This window comes from Mytilus galloprovincialis, chromosome 10 (genome assembly GCF_965363235.1).
Source record: "Mytilus galloprovincialis chromosome 10, xbMytGall1.hap1.1, whole genome shotgun sequence".
Taxonomy (NCBI): domain Eukaryota; kingdom Metazoa; phylum Mollusca; class Bivalvia; order Mytilida; family Mytilidae; genus Mytilus; species Mytilus galloprovincialis.
In genome coordinates this window covers 48,730,150-48,745,966 of record NC_134847.1, presented here as the reverse complement: position 1 = coordinate 48,745,966, position 15,817 = coordinate 48,730,150, and positions in this window count along the sequence as shown.

Genomic DNA, 15,817 nt, shown 5'->3' with positions numbered 1-15,817 from the left:
GAGTATACTCACGTCTCATTTTATTAAAAAATAAACAACTTGTATACAAGGCTTGTAGTGTCGTTTGTTTAGGTGCTACATATGTTTTTCATTCAATATTTTTTAAATATAAATAAAGCTGTTAGTTTTCTCGTTTGAATTGTTTTACATTTTCATTTCGGGGCCTTTTATAGCTGACTATGCGGCATGGGCTTTGTTCATTGTTGAAAACCTTATGGATACCTATAATTGTTAGATTAAACTGTGTCATCTTGGTCTCTTGTGGAGAGTTGGCAATCATACCAAATCTTTTAATAAGGCTTGTAACAGGTTTATTCTGATTTGCTGTATTCAAATCCATAGCACACAAAGGGGAAAGACTTCAAACTCATTATTCGTAAATAAACTGACAATGCCATGGGTAAATAGCAAAAAAAGACCAACAAACAATAGTACACATGACTCAACATTATTAACTAAAGAATAACCCCATCAATAACTGTGTGTGATCTCAGGTGCTCCTTAAGGTTAACCATATCTTGTTCCAAAGGTGGCACCCCTTGTGTTGCTCATGTTAGTTCCAAGAAGTAGTTTTTTTACAATTAATTATCTTTGTACATGCTTATTCATAGAAATTGACAGGGTTAAACGCGCACCTCACTGACGACCCCAAACACAACTATTTCGAAAACAAAGTATTTTAGTACCAATCTAATTCACACAGGAGAATATATAACTGCCTAGGAACAGAACTCCACAACTAAAGGAGGAATATACAGAAAACTTTCTAAACTGTACAAGTAAAAAAAAAAAAAAAATATTTCGAAACTAGCATTCTGAGGGTGTCCTATCGATCGTTGCTGTCATTTCATCTCAACAATTCAGTCTTTTAATTCCCCGTAATATTGATAACAGTGGTTGACAGTAGTATGCGGACAGTCAAATAGTATTTAAATATAAGTCCATGCATATTTAGAACCTGAAAAGAATTACTCTGAGAGGAAATACGTTAATCATTTTAATAAAAAATTAAGCAAAACCCGTTCGAACTCTGAACAACATCTGTGCGGTCTCACTAATTAGCGACAACAAGAATTTTAGTGACAAGAAGCGTCAACAAGAATTATTTTAGCGACAAGAAGCGACAAGAAAACATATTTTTTTTAATTGAAAGTAATTATTGCAATAAATATTAAAAGAATATGCAAAAGAAAATAATTTTAGCGACAAGAAAGTTAAAATTGATAAAAAAAAAATGAAACATTATTTACATAATATTTTATCATCTATTATGTATAACAGCCAGTATTACGTTTAATTATTGTATTATGAGATTACTTTTCCTTGTGTTTTAGAACATATTATTTATCTTATAATTTGTTTTTTTTATAAAACTCTTTTCGTGCAATATATATTAAGCTCGCAAAATGAATTATTTGTGCATCATTGTCCTGAAAATATTGACACAAACTGTGAAATACAAAGAACTGAAATCAAACAAGAGGAAAAGAAAATTGAAATGTGAATGTTTTCATCTTATTATTTGCTTATTGCCTCATTAAACGATATTTATCATGTTTATGCATATTGATAGAAGATGAAAGGAAATTAATGACAATCTTGATTTTTCAACAGGTGTTCACTATTTACAATGATTGTATATTCTGGCGCGTGTAATTGTATAGTCTGACGCGTGTACAAAGTTGAAGGTGTTAATTGGATGTTATTGTAGCAATAAAACCGGGGACACGCGCCTCGTTAATCTCATTTGATGTTCCACATTGTGTGTACTGTTATTACCTTAGGGTGAAGCCACATCTAATGTTGTTCCTATCAAGAACAATAAATTATACTGTTAGAAAGGAAATTATATTTCATGTTTTTGTTTCAATCAATCCTTCAAAGGAAAGTTGACCTTTTTTTGTTTTTGTTTCAATTTTATAGAGTGTGCATTTCCTTTGCTCTACCAAGCTGACTGAAGTCATTCAACTTTTATGTTTAGTATAAAGTAAATGTCAGCATTTCAGTATTATTCTCGCAAAAGTACGTGCTCTGTGCAATTGCTAGAATCTAAAACGCAACTCGGTTTACCTTCGATTAATAAATCAGTTACTTTGTACGTCTTTGATACTGCGCGGTATCAAACAAACCCTTTGGTACAGGGTTTCAATTTCCTTTTGGGCAAGACAAAAAAAGGTTACTGAATACGTACATCTCGCATGTCTATCGAAATAGAATGGGATAAAAACAACAATACTTTCTAATATTTTTTATAAATCACTTCTTGACCAATTTCAATGAGGTTTTGAAGTAAGATTTTTGATTGTAGGTCCGGTTTTAAATTGGCCCACAGGGTCCAAAATAAAATTTGAGGTTCTTTGGTAGGCTGAATCCATACATGATTGTGTTTATCATTATTTTTTCAATTTTTGGCTCATTTACCAAGTCTGTGGGGTCCAAACTGTCAAGAAATAACATCTTGTGGATTTCAACAACAGTTGAATATTTGGGGTACGTTGGAATGCTGAATCTTACCGTGTTTTTAAATTTGGGATTTTGGTGGTTTAGGCCAAGTTATCGAAATGGTCCACATTGAGGCCCAAAGGGACCGAAATTCAACATTTTTTTTATTTCATCAAAAATGAGTTCTAGCTTGAATGTTGTGTACATGCTTACCCCAAACTGTTCAGGGTTCGACCTCTGCGGTAGTATCAAGGGTGCTCTACAACACGTACATCATGTTCCAATGCAACTTTATCAGTATACGTTTTTGACAAATAAAGTGTGCCCTACACAACTTGACTTGCATTTCAAGCTTTAATGACTTTGGATAATAATATGTCACATTGTCGTTTTATTTTATACAGTAAAGAACATGCAAGCAACAATCGAGCTAAACACTATCTTTACTTCAGAATATGGATGTTGAAGCATTCGGGGGCTCAACCATAGGGGAGGCAGGTGAAGATGAATCACAGAAAAAAGAACTAAAGTTAAGGAGGGGTCTTCATACCAATGCACGTATTGTCCTTTCAAGACAAAATGGGTAGTTAGTTTTTCCAGGCTTAAGAAGATCCACTCTAATGGGTTAAAAAAATGTGACCAGTGTGAATTAAAATTTTAAGACTTCTCAATAAGCATAACAACTGATAGCATGGAGAAAGCCTGATTTGTACTCATTGTTCCAAACACTTTGAAAGCAGAACTGGGCAGCGGCGGATCCAGAACTTTTTGCTAGGCGGGCCCGATGGCTGACCTTAAAAGGGGGGGGGGGGGCTCAAGTCATTCTTCAGTGATTCCTTATATTATCAACCAATTTTTTCAAAGGCCCCCTGGATACGCCTATGCTGGCATAGCTTACCATATGAAGAAAGCAGCAGGAACTTTTAATCACATCTGCTCGTTTTATAGTAAAACATTAAAAATGCTTCGCTGACCACAGAGATCGAACCATGAACAGTTGGGGCAAATTTGAACATAATATCAAAGCTTGATTCTATCTGTATTTGGATTGTGATCAAAGAAGTAGGTTCAGTAAGACCCCTTTTTGGCACCAAAATATAGCAGTTTTACAAAATTGTGAAAATGTAATATTTTACCTTTTTATTGGAATGTGGAATGCTTCTGCTACACAAATATGGGCTGTTTTTGACAATACAATGCACATATATCGGGTACTACCATCATTGAGTCATGCTAAATTACTGAAATCTTCACAATTTTAGCATTTTAGTTAAGTTTTAGACGATTTCCGTCTTAAATGAAAGTGGCCGCATTCGTGTTCATTCATAATATTGAAATGTAAGTTGTATTTAATGATAATACATAACATATATAAAGGTTGAGGATGAACACGGATGCGGCCACTTTCATTTTTGACAAAAAACATCTGAAAAGTGACGATTTTTTGCATATTTTATAGATTTTTCATATTTAAGCTTGAATCGGAGCGTTTTTAATGACTCAATCAGTTAAAATCTTTCTTATAAACTAATTGAATCAATTGAAATTGACACACTTAAGTGTTTAAAAAGTGTTCAAAATATTTCGTTAGATGAACCTGAAATTAGAGGCCAAAATTGGCCCTTACCGGACTACTCCTTTATGAGGCTATATAGGTTTCTGACACGAGGTTAATTTGGTCGAAGATCTTTAATTGTATGCGCAATTTTTCTTCCCGCCCATACCATTTTGTTTTCCTTCTAGGATAAATAACCATCAAACCAAATCCAAGTCTTTCCTTTCTGGTAATGAACCTTGTAGTACAATTTTAGAGAGGTCCATACAATTGAACACAAGATATTGTCTGGAAACTAGAAAAATGTTTTTTTTGCCATTTCTTTTGTCCCTAATTTCTGCATGTTTTGGGCAATTATCCCCGAACAGAATCCCAGTCTTCCCTTTGTGATAATGTGAAAAAGATCAAAAAACGTACATACAAGTAATTATCCGAAAACTACAAACATGATTGTTTTTGTCCCTTTTTGTTCCTTCATTCCTAAACTGTTAGTGCCATAACCCTAAAATGAAACCTAACATTCTACTTGTGGTATTGAACACTGTGGTACATTTCAGAACAATCAAAATTCTTATACACAAGTAATTATCCTGAAACTAAAAACATGCTTTTTTTATGCCACTTTTTCGTAAACGGTTGGAACCATCATCCCCAACATTATCCCAACCTTCCTTTTGTGGTATTGCTAACATTCTACTTGTGGTATTGAACACTGTGGTACATTTCAGAACAATCAAAATTCTTATACACAAGTAATTATCCTGAAACTAAAAACATGCTTTTTTTATGCCACTTTTTCGTAAACGGTTGGAACCATCATCCCCAACATTATCCCAACCTTCCTTTTGTGGTATTGAACCTTCTTTAAAATTTATATAGATCCATTCACTTAATTAAAGTTGTCTGGAAACCAAATGGGTCTTCGGACGACGCAGACAATAACGACATCATAACAATATACGAACAGAAAAAAGAACATTGCGGGGAAACATTTCAGTTTACAGTTCACACATGTCAATACTGTGGGAAAACGTATAAATGGCCAGCCAGTTTCTATAGACATATACAAGTTATAAATAGATATAAATATCATAGTAATCGAATAAGTTTTTCATTTGTTGCAAGTCTAATTACAACATTAATCTACAATAAAAATTCATCGCATTTTCGAAAATTCTATATCAGAAATGAATACCATACAGTGATAATTCATCGTATCGATAGTGAAAATGGATCGCTTTTAAAAACTGATATTCTATGTTATGTTGCTTTTATAACACATATTTGAACTTTAATACTTGTTATTTTACATTGAAGACACATCATAATAAAATATGTTAAAATTTAGTTTCAAATCAAAAAGTTTTCCCATGATCCTTTATTCTACAATGAACATACTCGCATACAACAGTGAAAATGAACTGACTGGATTCGCACATTATATACACTGAATTATAGGTGGGACTTTTTTTCACATGAATTATTTATTCATCTTAGCACTAACAGGGACTAATTTCACTGGGGTAAAGCTGATGACCGTAACTGCATTCACGGTCATCCCAAGATGTCGGATGAAAAATTAGGTCAGTTTCTGTATTGTCTGTTTAAGTGTTTCTATATCATTTTCTTTACAAATCATACATTGAAACGATGTAAATTTATAAAAGAATCACTCGAAAATCACTAATTACTTCCGAGAAATGTGCATGAAACGGGAAATTCGATTTGAAAAAATCGTTAAGATGACCGTAAATCATAATCAAAATATTTTCAAGATGACCGTAACATAAAACAAGGATGACCGTGATTGGTAAAAAGATGACCGTAACTTGTAAAGGATGACCGTAATTTGTAAAGACTGACTGTAATTTATATAGGACGACCGTAACTTTTATAGGATGACCATCAATTCTAAGAAATATCCGTATTGTATTCAAAGCTTTTTTGTTGAGTTTGTCGATCTCAATAGGGGCACAGTTAGCGGATATAAATATGTTTCATAAATTTCTTTTTTAAAACTATAATATAATTGGCCATATTTAGGATTTATAACAATGATAGTAAATTGCATATTTCTCGTAAACAATGAAATATTTATTGATATCGACGTTAAAATTTTAACACAAATTGACAGCGATACGACGAAAATTTCAAGAAACATGAATGTGTCCCTAGTACACGGATGCCTCATCTACACTATCATTTTCTATGTTTAGTGGACTATGAAAATGGGATAAAACTGTAATTTGGCATTAGAATTAAAAAGATCATACTATAGGGAAAATGTGTACTAAGTTTCAATTTTATTTAACTTGAAGCTGGACAAACAAACAGACGAACGGACGAACGTACGCACAGACCAGAAAAACATAATGCCAATAAATGGAGCATTAAAAACATTAATAATACATACGAATATTTGGTAATCGAGCCCATGTGTATGGTTCCAGAGGAAGCAGATTAAAATCTTAATTTGTCTTGGTATATGCAGGCGGAAACACTTTTGAAATAGAACAAAAGAATCGAAGCTCTGTGTGTATCGAGAAAGCGATAAATGTTAACTGTAATGTTTGATATAGTAACAAAATTCTAAAAAGATAATAGAAACAAATAAAACGACAATTTTCTTATTTTAAAAACACCATTTGCATAAGTTTTCAATGTATCTATTACATAGTAATGCAAAACAATAAGATATCAAGTCGACGACATGGTTCTTATCGGGGCCTTTTATATCTGACTATGCGGTATGGGCTTTGCTCATTGTTGAAGGCCTTACGGTTACCTATAATTGTTAATGTTTGTGTCATTATGGTCTTTTCTGGATAGTTGTCTCATTGGCAATAATACCACATTTTCTTTTTTATATATAGTATCTATAAGTTGGATGTAGAAAATGCATAACCTCCGATTTTTTTTATCACGGACGGAGAACATATCAATCTTATAGTTCAGAAATTTTCGTGTCTGCCCTTCCATTATGTGAATCAAGAAAAAATTCCCCAAAACAGGTAACGATTGTATCGAAAAGAGAAAAATCGAGTGCAACTTTTTATGTTAGGGCATGTTTGGGTGTATATTTTGTCTTTAAAACATACAAAGCAAGAGTATTTTATATAGCATCTCGCTTCAGATTCTATCATTATTATATATCAAAGCTACAGGTTGACTTTATAACGGAACAAAATGACAGTACGAAAAGATGAAATATATGGGTCAAGTGAGATACCTATCTAATGAATCACAAAAACAGAGTAGGTGTGTTCGAATAGCTATTTTTTTTCTAAAAGTACTTGACGACAGTCTTTTAATTTGGATGATGAAAATGGATATCTTCGAAAAAATATGATTTTCTTGTGTGTGATAACTAGGTTTTATAATCTTCAACCACTAAAATTGTTTAGTCTGCCCTTCCACGAAATATTTAATTAGAATTTTTTTAAATGCTTAAGAATTTTCAAAAATTCCATCTGACATCCGAACAGACAATATTTTTAAGTTGAATCAATGCAGACAAGATCATTAACTAATGCTCATTAGCTAGTAGATACATTTGTCTTTTAAAATATAACTGACATATAACGATCGATCGTAATGGTGCTATGTGGATAAATTATATCATAGGCTTTTAGCAGTTAGAATAAAACAATTGTGACATTGTAGTTGCAGTTTTAATAAACAATTTCTTTGATAATCGAAGTTCAAAAACATCCCTACATCACTTTCCCACGAAGAAGGTGGAAGTGCCCTACCCGCTATTTGGGTTATTTCATCATGGCACGACCAAGAAAGCAGTCTAAGTTAGATTTTTTCTTAAGGAAAGATAAAGATTATGGTTCAAGCGAGAGGTTAGTTTTTTAATTTGACTCATTATTTAATATCTCTGTGACAATATATGATTCTCACTTGCAACATGTAAATTTTGCCGAAGCATGCATAAACGGTCAAGGCCCAAACCCGTAGGTAGGTACTACCGTATTACATGGGATCCCAAGAAAATAAGCACAAGTTTTTAAGGATCTCATTTTGATTTTAGTGGTTAGCGGCCATTTTTGTTTTGTTTTACAGTATGTAAATAGTCTAGCACGACCTCCGAAAAAAGAACAAAAATAAAAACACGTATTATGAATTGACAAATAAATTGCACCAGTAATAATTTTCGTTTTCAATATCTTATATTGGTCAGGTGAGCTATCGTTATTTGCTTCGTCTCACTTTGCGTCTGTTGGTCCGCCTGTCTATCTGTCAACTCTTCGCATTTCCTTCGTCTTAACCAAGTTTGGCAGGGCTAGTGGTTAATCTTTATTCATGAAATGCACATTTATACCCCTGGGGGTTGAAGGCATATACAAACAATACAATACAATATACACAATGGAAAAATGAACATATTAAACATCATATATAAATGATAAAACAGTAATATTTATGCAGGCGTTGTGTCCACTCCCCTCAGTGCAAATGACTTTTTAATGAACGGAACAGTAAGCTGCATGGTTAATGTAGATTGTAATTTAAATTATGCGGTTTTAGATTGAAACTTTAATTTCTCGCTCATTTTACCACAAATGTTTCTCGCCACACTTCGCTTGGCAAGATATCTATCATTTTAACCTCAAAAAATTTTCGCCTCGTCCGCTCGGCGAAACTTTATTCTGCGCCCCCCTAACGTCAAATCCTGTATCCGCCCCTGAATTTATCAGTTTTCAAGAGCAAAATTGGCAGAGCGTCATCCCTACAATGGCTTCCATTTCTATGATTGTGAGCATGAACTGGCGTAATGGGGAGATAATTTTGAAGAAGTAGAATCCTGACTGTATGACTAACATTTCTGTATACATTGTATATACAAATTGACAACGTTCCGCCTTGTGATACGCTTTTCGTACAATACTATTTTAAGGATCTACTTTGCTGGAGCTCACCTTCACTAGTTTATTCGAATGATATTTTCAAAATATTTCTGTTATTTTATTTGCACGACAAAATGAAAGACGATATAATATCAATGGGTGTACATGCATTTTTTTTGGCATTTTTAAAAATGTGTATTTATTATATGTCATTAAAAGGAATCCCCGAAACAAAAAAAAAATCTTATGTCGAGCAGTTGAACTGTGCACCGCATTTTTTTCATTATGCTTGTAAGGTGTCATTTTATCGCGCTTTTGTAGCATGTTTTCCCATCCTGTTCATTTGCATGTCTTTTGGCAAATTCATTTTAAAAATTAAACACTCTACTGTAAAAAAGATACATATGGTAATCTTTGCATTTGAAGCACGTCTTATTTTCTTCTACCTATAGGATAAAACTCTCATATTAATATGTGTATACCAACACGATTAATCATTTGATACAAAAAGATAGTTATATAAATACGGATATTTCTTAGAATTGAGGGTCATCCTTTAAAAGTTACACTCATCATTTACAAATTACGGTCATCTTAAAAGCAGTTACGGTCAGCCTTGTTATGAATCGCTGATTCTGTTACGGTCATCTCGATTGTGATTTACGGTCATCTTGGCGATTTTTTCAAATCGAATTTCCCGTTTCATGCACATTTCTCATAAGTAATTAGTGATTTCCGAGTGATTCTTTTATAAATTTACATCGTTTCAATGTATGATTTGTAAAGAAAATGATATAGAAACACTTTAACAGACAATACAGAAACTGACCTAATTTTTCATCCGACATCTTGGGATGACCGTGAATGCAGTTACGGTCATCAGCTTTACCCCAGTGAATTTGAAATATATTTAATTATTGCATCTATCTAATTCTCGCTCAGACATAGTTCAAAAGAGAGGCACTAGGTAATTGGGTACTATAAAATTAGTAAATAATGAAACGCACAAATAAATAAATAAATTAATTGATAAAGTGTTGAATTGCAAACGTCCAGTGGCAAATATTTAAATATAGTATCTTTACAAGCAGTTAATATTAAAATTGGTTGTGATATATTTTGTTTATAAACTCCTGTAAATGTTTTTGATTGTTTTATAATCATACCGGTCTTTCAAGGACTGTCAAAGTCATTTTGTATCTGTCACAATTTATCATCGATTTAACACTCTTTTACTGACTGTATCAACGTTTTAGAAAGTTTGAACAGTTATTAATTGACTGTTACAACACTTTTATAGTTTTATCAGACGTATTATAACTATGACAACCTTTTTGGCGTTGGTACAGTCTTATTGACTGTAGCAACGATTTTCGCGTTGAGGCAGTTGTGAATAAACTGTAACAACTTTAGAATGGTTGCAACAGTCCTCTTTTAGCTGTGACCTTTTCAGCGTTTAAACAGTCCCATTATGACTGGCGCAACGTGTTAAGAGTTGGGACAGTTGATTATTAACTGTTACAACCCAAAACTATGCTGCTCACAAGGAAGCTATTTGGCCAAGAGTTCAAAATGGATAAGTTGAAATCATCCCTTCGTAAATTTTACGGACGCCATCGCGAGTTGGTTGACTGTTATGGAATAACCGTTTCACAAACGATATCGGATATGTTCCTTACGTCGTAACTACAATCCCCTTCCCTTTCGTGAATGAGACTTACCGAATTAGACTATTTACCGGATTTGTTATCACATAAACAACACGACGGGTGCCACATGTGGAGCAGGATCTGCTAACCCTTCCGGAGCACCTGATATCACCCCTAGTTTTTTGGTGGGGTTCGTGTTGTTTATTCTTTAGTTTTCTATGTTGTGTCGTATGTGCTGTTGTTTGTTTTTTTTTTTTTTTTTCATTTTTAGCCATGGCGTTGTCAGTTGTTTTAGATTTATGAGTTTGACTGTCCCTTGGTATCTTTCGTCCCTCTTTTAGAAGCATTTATATCAGAAGTGAGCATAACTTATTTTTAGTAGATATATCTATCAGAAATAATAATATAGACATTTAATGTCATTTAGTCTCCGATGGAGTTGTCAAATTAACAAAACATTTCTTCTTGTTAAAAATTTATTTATTTATAATAAAAAAAAATCGCAAGATGAACTTCAACTTTGTTTTTTTTCCAACTTTAGACTGAAATTCTAAAATAATGATCCATTTCTTCCTTCCAAATTCTTACTAATTTAAATAAATTTTGAAAAAAATATATTAAGTGTTCAAAAACTGTTATATAGACTTGTACTGACAATTTGAAACAAATAAGATTATTAATTTTATTGTACTAAATTTTCAGTTAGTTTTTTCTGCTCTATTACATGTATGTTTAAAGGGGCACTAGCTACGAGATATATAAAAAATTAAAAGTATGATTTGTTTTGTTCAATCATTAATGAAAGTGAAATAGTGAAATAATAATTTGCTTTTATCAGCTAAAATGGTTCAATTTTGTCAAATTAAGCTAATAAACATTGATAATGACTTATTCATGTTATTTACATGAAAGTGATTAAATCGATCTCATTAAATCCGTATTCATGTGAACTCCTATTTAACCCCAGGGAAAGATATAGAATAACGCATCCATTGTCCGTGTACGGGTATTTTAAAGGAAAAGAATGTTAACATTGAAAGTGAAACTAGGTAAATTATTTGATTAACTGATTCGATCCTCACAAAATCATTCTTACAAAGGTCAAAACGACGATAAACATAAATGTTAAATCTACAATAAAAAATTTAACGCTAATCTACAATACAAAATTTAACGCTAATCTACAATACAAAATTTAACGTACCTATAAAAATACAATTGCACGAGTTGCTTAATCTATTCATATCAATGTTTATGTTTACATCGCTTATATGGTCATAGAAGGTCAACTCGAGAGTTAATTAGATGGCGTCTTGGCTAAAACTCACACGAAACGAAGCTACATCTGATTGAGATCATGTCCTGGTAATTGTTTATTTTATACTTTTGATAGATTGGAAAAATGTTTTACAGTGATATAAATACAATATGAGAATTTGAGTCCCATCGGTGACCATGAATTTGGCAGCTAGTGCCCCTTTAATATATATAACTATTCAATTAAAATAAATCTTGATATTTAGGAACATGTTTATTTATCTAAATTTATGGATGATTGTACTGCCTTATTTATATCAACATGATGTGAGTAATAAAAAAATGTAGGTCTTTATCCTGTATGTTTTATGTTATTTCTTTTTAAAGTTGGCTGCATAGTCATGATGGTAGATGTGAATGTGCTACATGAAATGAGTCTCGTTGAATAAAAGTAATTATAATATTATGATTCAAAATAAAATAAAATCGAAACCAGAATTATACCAGTACAAGTAAATATTATGTACACATATGATAGCTCAGAGTTGTATGCTCAAATATCAACATAACGAAGTTAAGAAATATTATGTATGTGTGATGCCCACATATGAGTTTGGGTCGGTTCGCGCTGATTCACGTTCTCCTTTGTACCTGTTTTTTTTTTCTCATCAAAACAAAATGTTGTTTTCATTATTATTCGATTAAAGACAAATAAACGAGAAATGTATTGTTAAGATCAATTAATGCTAAAAAACACACCATTAATTTTAAGTATTTTCATATATTTTTATGAATTTATATACGATATAAATATCGGAATTATGAATAAGTGTATTCAAAACTTCAATACCCTAATACAAATATTTTTAATAAAAGTAGGGAGAAGTCACCCAGTGTGAATGGACTCTATGGGCGAACAGACCCAGTGCATGTTATCAAGGCGAATGAACCTGATTCCGCCACATAATGAGTCCAAATATGCTTGTTCCAACAGTTGCTAACAAAGAATTTCCCTTTGAAAATGTTATACACATAATCATTGTAATTAAATATCTGTTGCGTGACAGGCCATATCACATCCCCCCAAAAATGCAATTTTAAAACTTTCATTTTTGATATTCGAAAAAAATAATTTTTCTTAGGTAATAGTTACCTTAGGAGCATTTATATTCTGTAACTCGGTATCTTTTTTCTCAAAGGGAGTTATGCTTACACTGTTAAAAATCAAAAGAAACCTTATGTATTGAGGTGTTAAATAAAAACGTATATCATAAAACGCAGAAAGAACTTTAACTTAAGTATTGATATCTACAAAGTGGAAAGTCCAATCATCATTTCATTTGATTTTGTCAATTTTTAACGGACCTTTCCGATGTGAATTTTTCTTGGAATTCGATATTTATTTTATTATCATTATGTTTTGATTTTTTTTCATTTTTGTTTAAGTAAAAATGTTAATCGCTACTGATATTGAATAATCTAATCCACTCGAAGCAAAAAATAAAAAAAAAAAATAAAAAAAAATAAAACAACACTTCATAAATTGTATTCGCTTTTCTGGATTTACTATCATCAGGAACGTTCAATGCCGAATATGTGAAAGTCAAAACAGAAGGAACAAAAACATTTAAAGAGCTATAACACCAACTTGGACCCCCTAAAAAAACAACAAAAAACAAGAATGTGTCCCTAGTACACGGATTGCCCCATCCGCATTATCATTTTCAGTGAACCGTGAAAATTTAGGGTAAGAACTCTGAATTTGACATTAAAATTAGAAAAATCATATTTTAAGGTACTTTTATACTAACTTTCAAGTAGATTGGACTTCTACTTCATCAACCCCTCCCCCCCCCCAAAAAAATATAATCTGACGCGGGACAGACGAACGAACGATCTGACCAAAAAACATAATGCCCATAAATAGGGCATAAAGTTCCATAATTTTGACATTTATTATCTAACAATTTTAGAAACAATTGTTAAAAATAATGTCAGTAGAAAGTACGGACTACGGGGCTGCTGATACCTTTGGGTAGTAATAGTCCATGTGCCCAGAGCTGTAAATTTTTTGCATCAAAAGCGTTTTACTTCCCTTAACTCATTTATATGTTTATCACACATTCACATATAAATGTGAACTATCACAGAATATCTGATATATAACGATACGAATTAAGTTGACAGATCAATTTCTGTGTAGCGTTGAAGAATGACGGATCAACCTGTAAATGACACATTATACCACACAACTACAAGAGCATCAGATGACTTTAAAGTATTACCACTATCAGTTGGTGTACCCATCATTCTTATAACATTCTGCAGCATCTGCGTTTCCTTAATTGTCTTTATTTCCCTCATTAAGTCAAAAACTGGAAATTTCTTTACATGGAAAGTCATCGATAGATTCAGCCTGTATACGGTATTACTTGATATCTCTTTTTATGTCTCTCAAACAACATATGGTATTCATCAACGATTTGGAAATAATACCAGAATTAACAAATTAGCATGCTCAATTTACGGAGTTTTAATATTGGAGTTTGCAATTTCACAAGTTATTCTTAGCACCACGATGGCTGTTTATGCTTTCAACCTTGTGATGAGAAATAAAAATTTGTCGTTAGGAAAGTGGGATATTTTTGTTCTTTTTCCCGCCGTTGGAGCTTCACTAATTGTGTTGATAACTTCAGCATTCTTTGACAATTTTACAGCAAACCCAGTATTGTAAGTATCTTTTTTTTCGAAATCTATAATGCTTTATAAATAATTGAAATGAAGAAACCGCAGGTTTTGTTATTAAAAACAACAGAACAAATAATTTTGAAGAACTACATTGAAATACATTGGTTAATTGAAAACAGTAACACAATCTTTATACTTGATACATTAATAAAGACATTAAAAAAAGAGGAAAAAAAGGTTTTGGTACTAACAATTTGTTTTCTTATCATAATCAATTATTCATTAAAATTATCGAACAATTAAATGAAGTGCTAAACAATGCATTATGTCAATAAATTCAAGTATAAAAAGTAACTATTTTAAAAAGCTCCGATCGCATCCTCACGCAAAATAAAGAGAGTTGCGCTATCTGAAGGTGTGAAATGCATGTTTATTGTTATGCGTTTACTTTTCTACATTGGTTAGAGGTATAGGGGGAGGGTTGAGATCTCACAAACATGTTTAACCCCGCCGCATTTTTGCGCCTGTCCCAAGTCAGGAGCCTCTGGCCTTTGTTAGTCTTGTATTATTTTAAGTTTAGTTTCTTGTGTACAATTTGGAAATTAGTATGGCGTTCATTATCACTGAACTAGTATATATATTTGTTTAGGGGCCAGCTGAAGGACGCCTCCGGGTGCGGGAATTTCTCGCTACATTGAAGACCTGTTGGTGACCTTCTGCTGTTGTTTTTTATTTGGTCGGGTTGTTGTCTCTTTGACACATTCCCCATTTCCATTCTCAATTTTATTTTATGATTACATTATAAGGACATGGAACGATCATTTGTTCTGTCTAAGTGATTTCCATTACTTTTTCGGACAATTAGATGTAAAAATAAGGCAAGAATCAAATTACATCTACTTGTAGGTTTTTTTTTGTATTGTAAAGAGAAATTCGTCCTTTTACATGCATGTCTGATATATCAAAGGTATTTGCGTAATTTGTCAATAGATGAAAATTGGAAGCGAAAATGATTAGGCTTTTCGCAACTTTTCTTTTTGACATATTTTGTCTCTCTTTTCTTTTTAGACTTATGTTAATTGTTAGTTTCCTTACTGTCTTTTAGTTAAGTACAATAAATAAACTTTTTCTACTGAAAACGTTTTACTTATGTTATCCGTTTCATTTTTCAGCTGTTCATTAAAAGAAGAACGTGGATTCGTGACCTTTCATTTTCTACTTATATGTCTTGGTATATTTCTGTCACTCGTCACTATTATAGTTCTTTATTTGATCATGTGGTGTTATATTAAAAGACAGACAATGGTGATGAGTTCATCGTTTGGACACCAATCAGCGGTCAACTCGAGACGTCTTGCTATGAAACTGTCGCT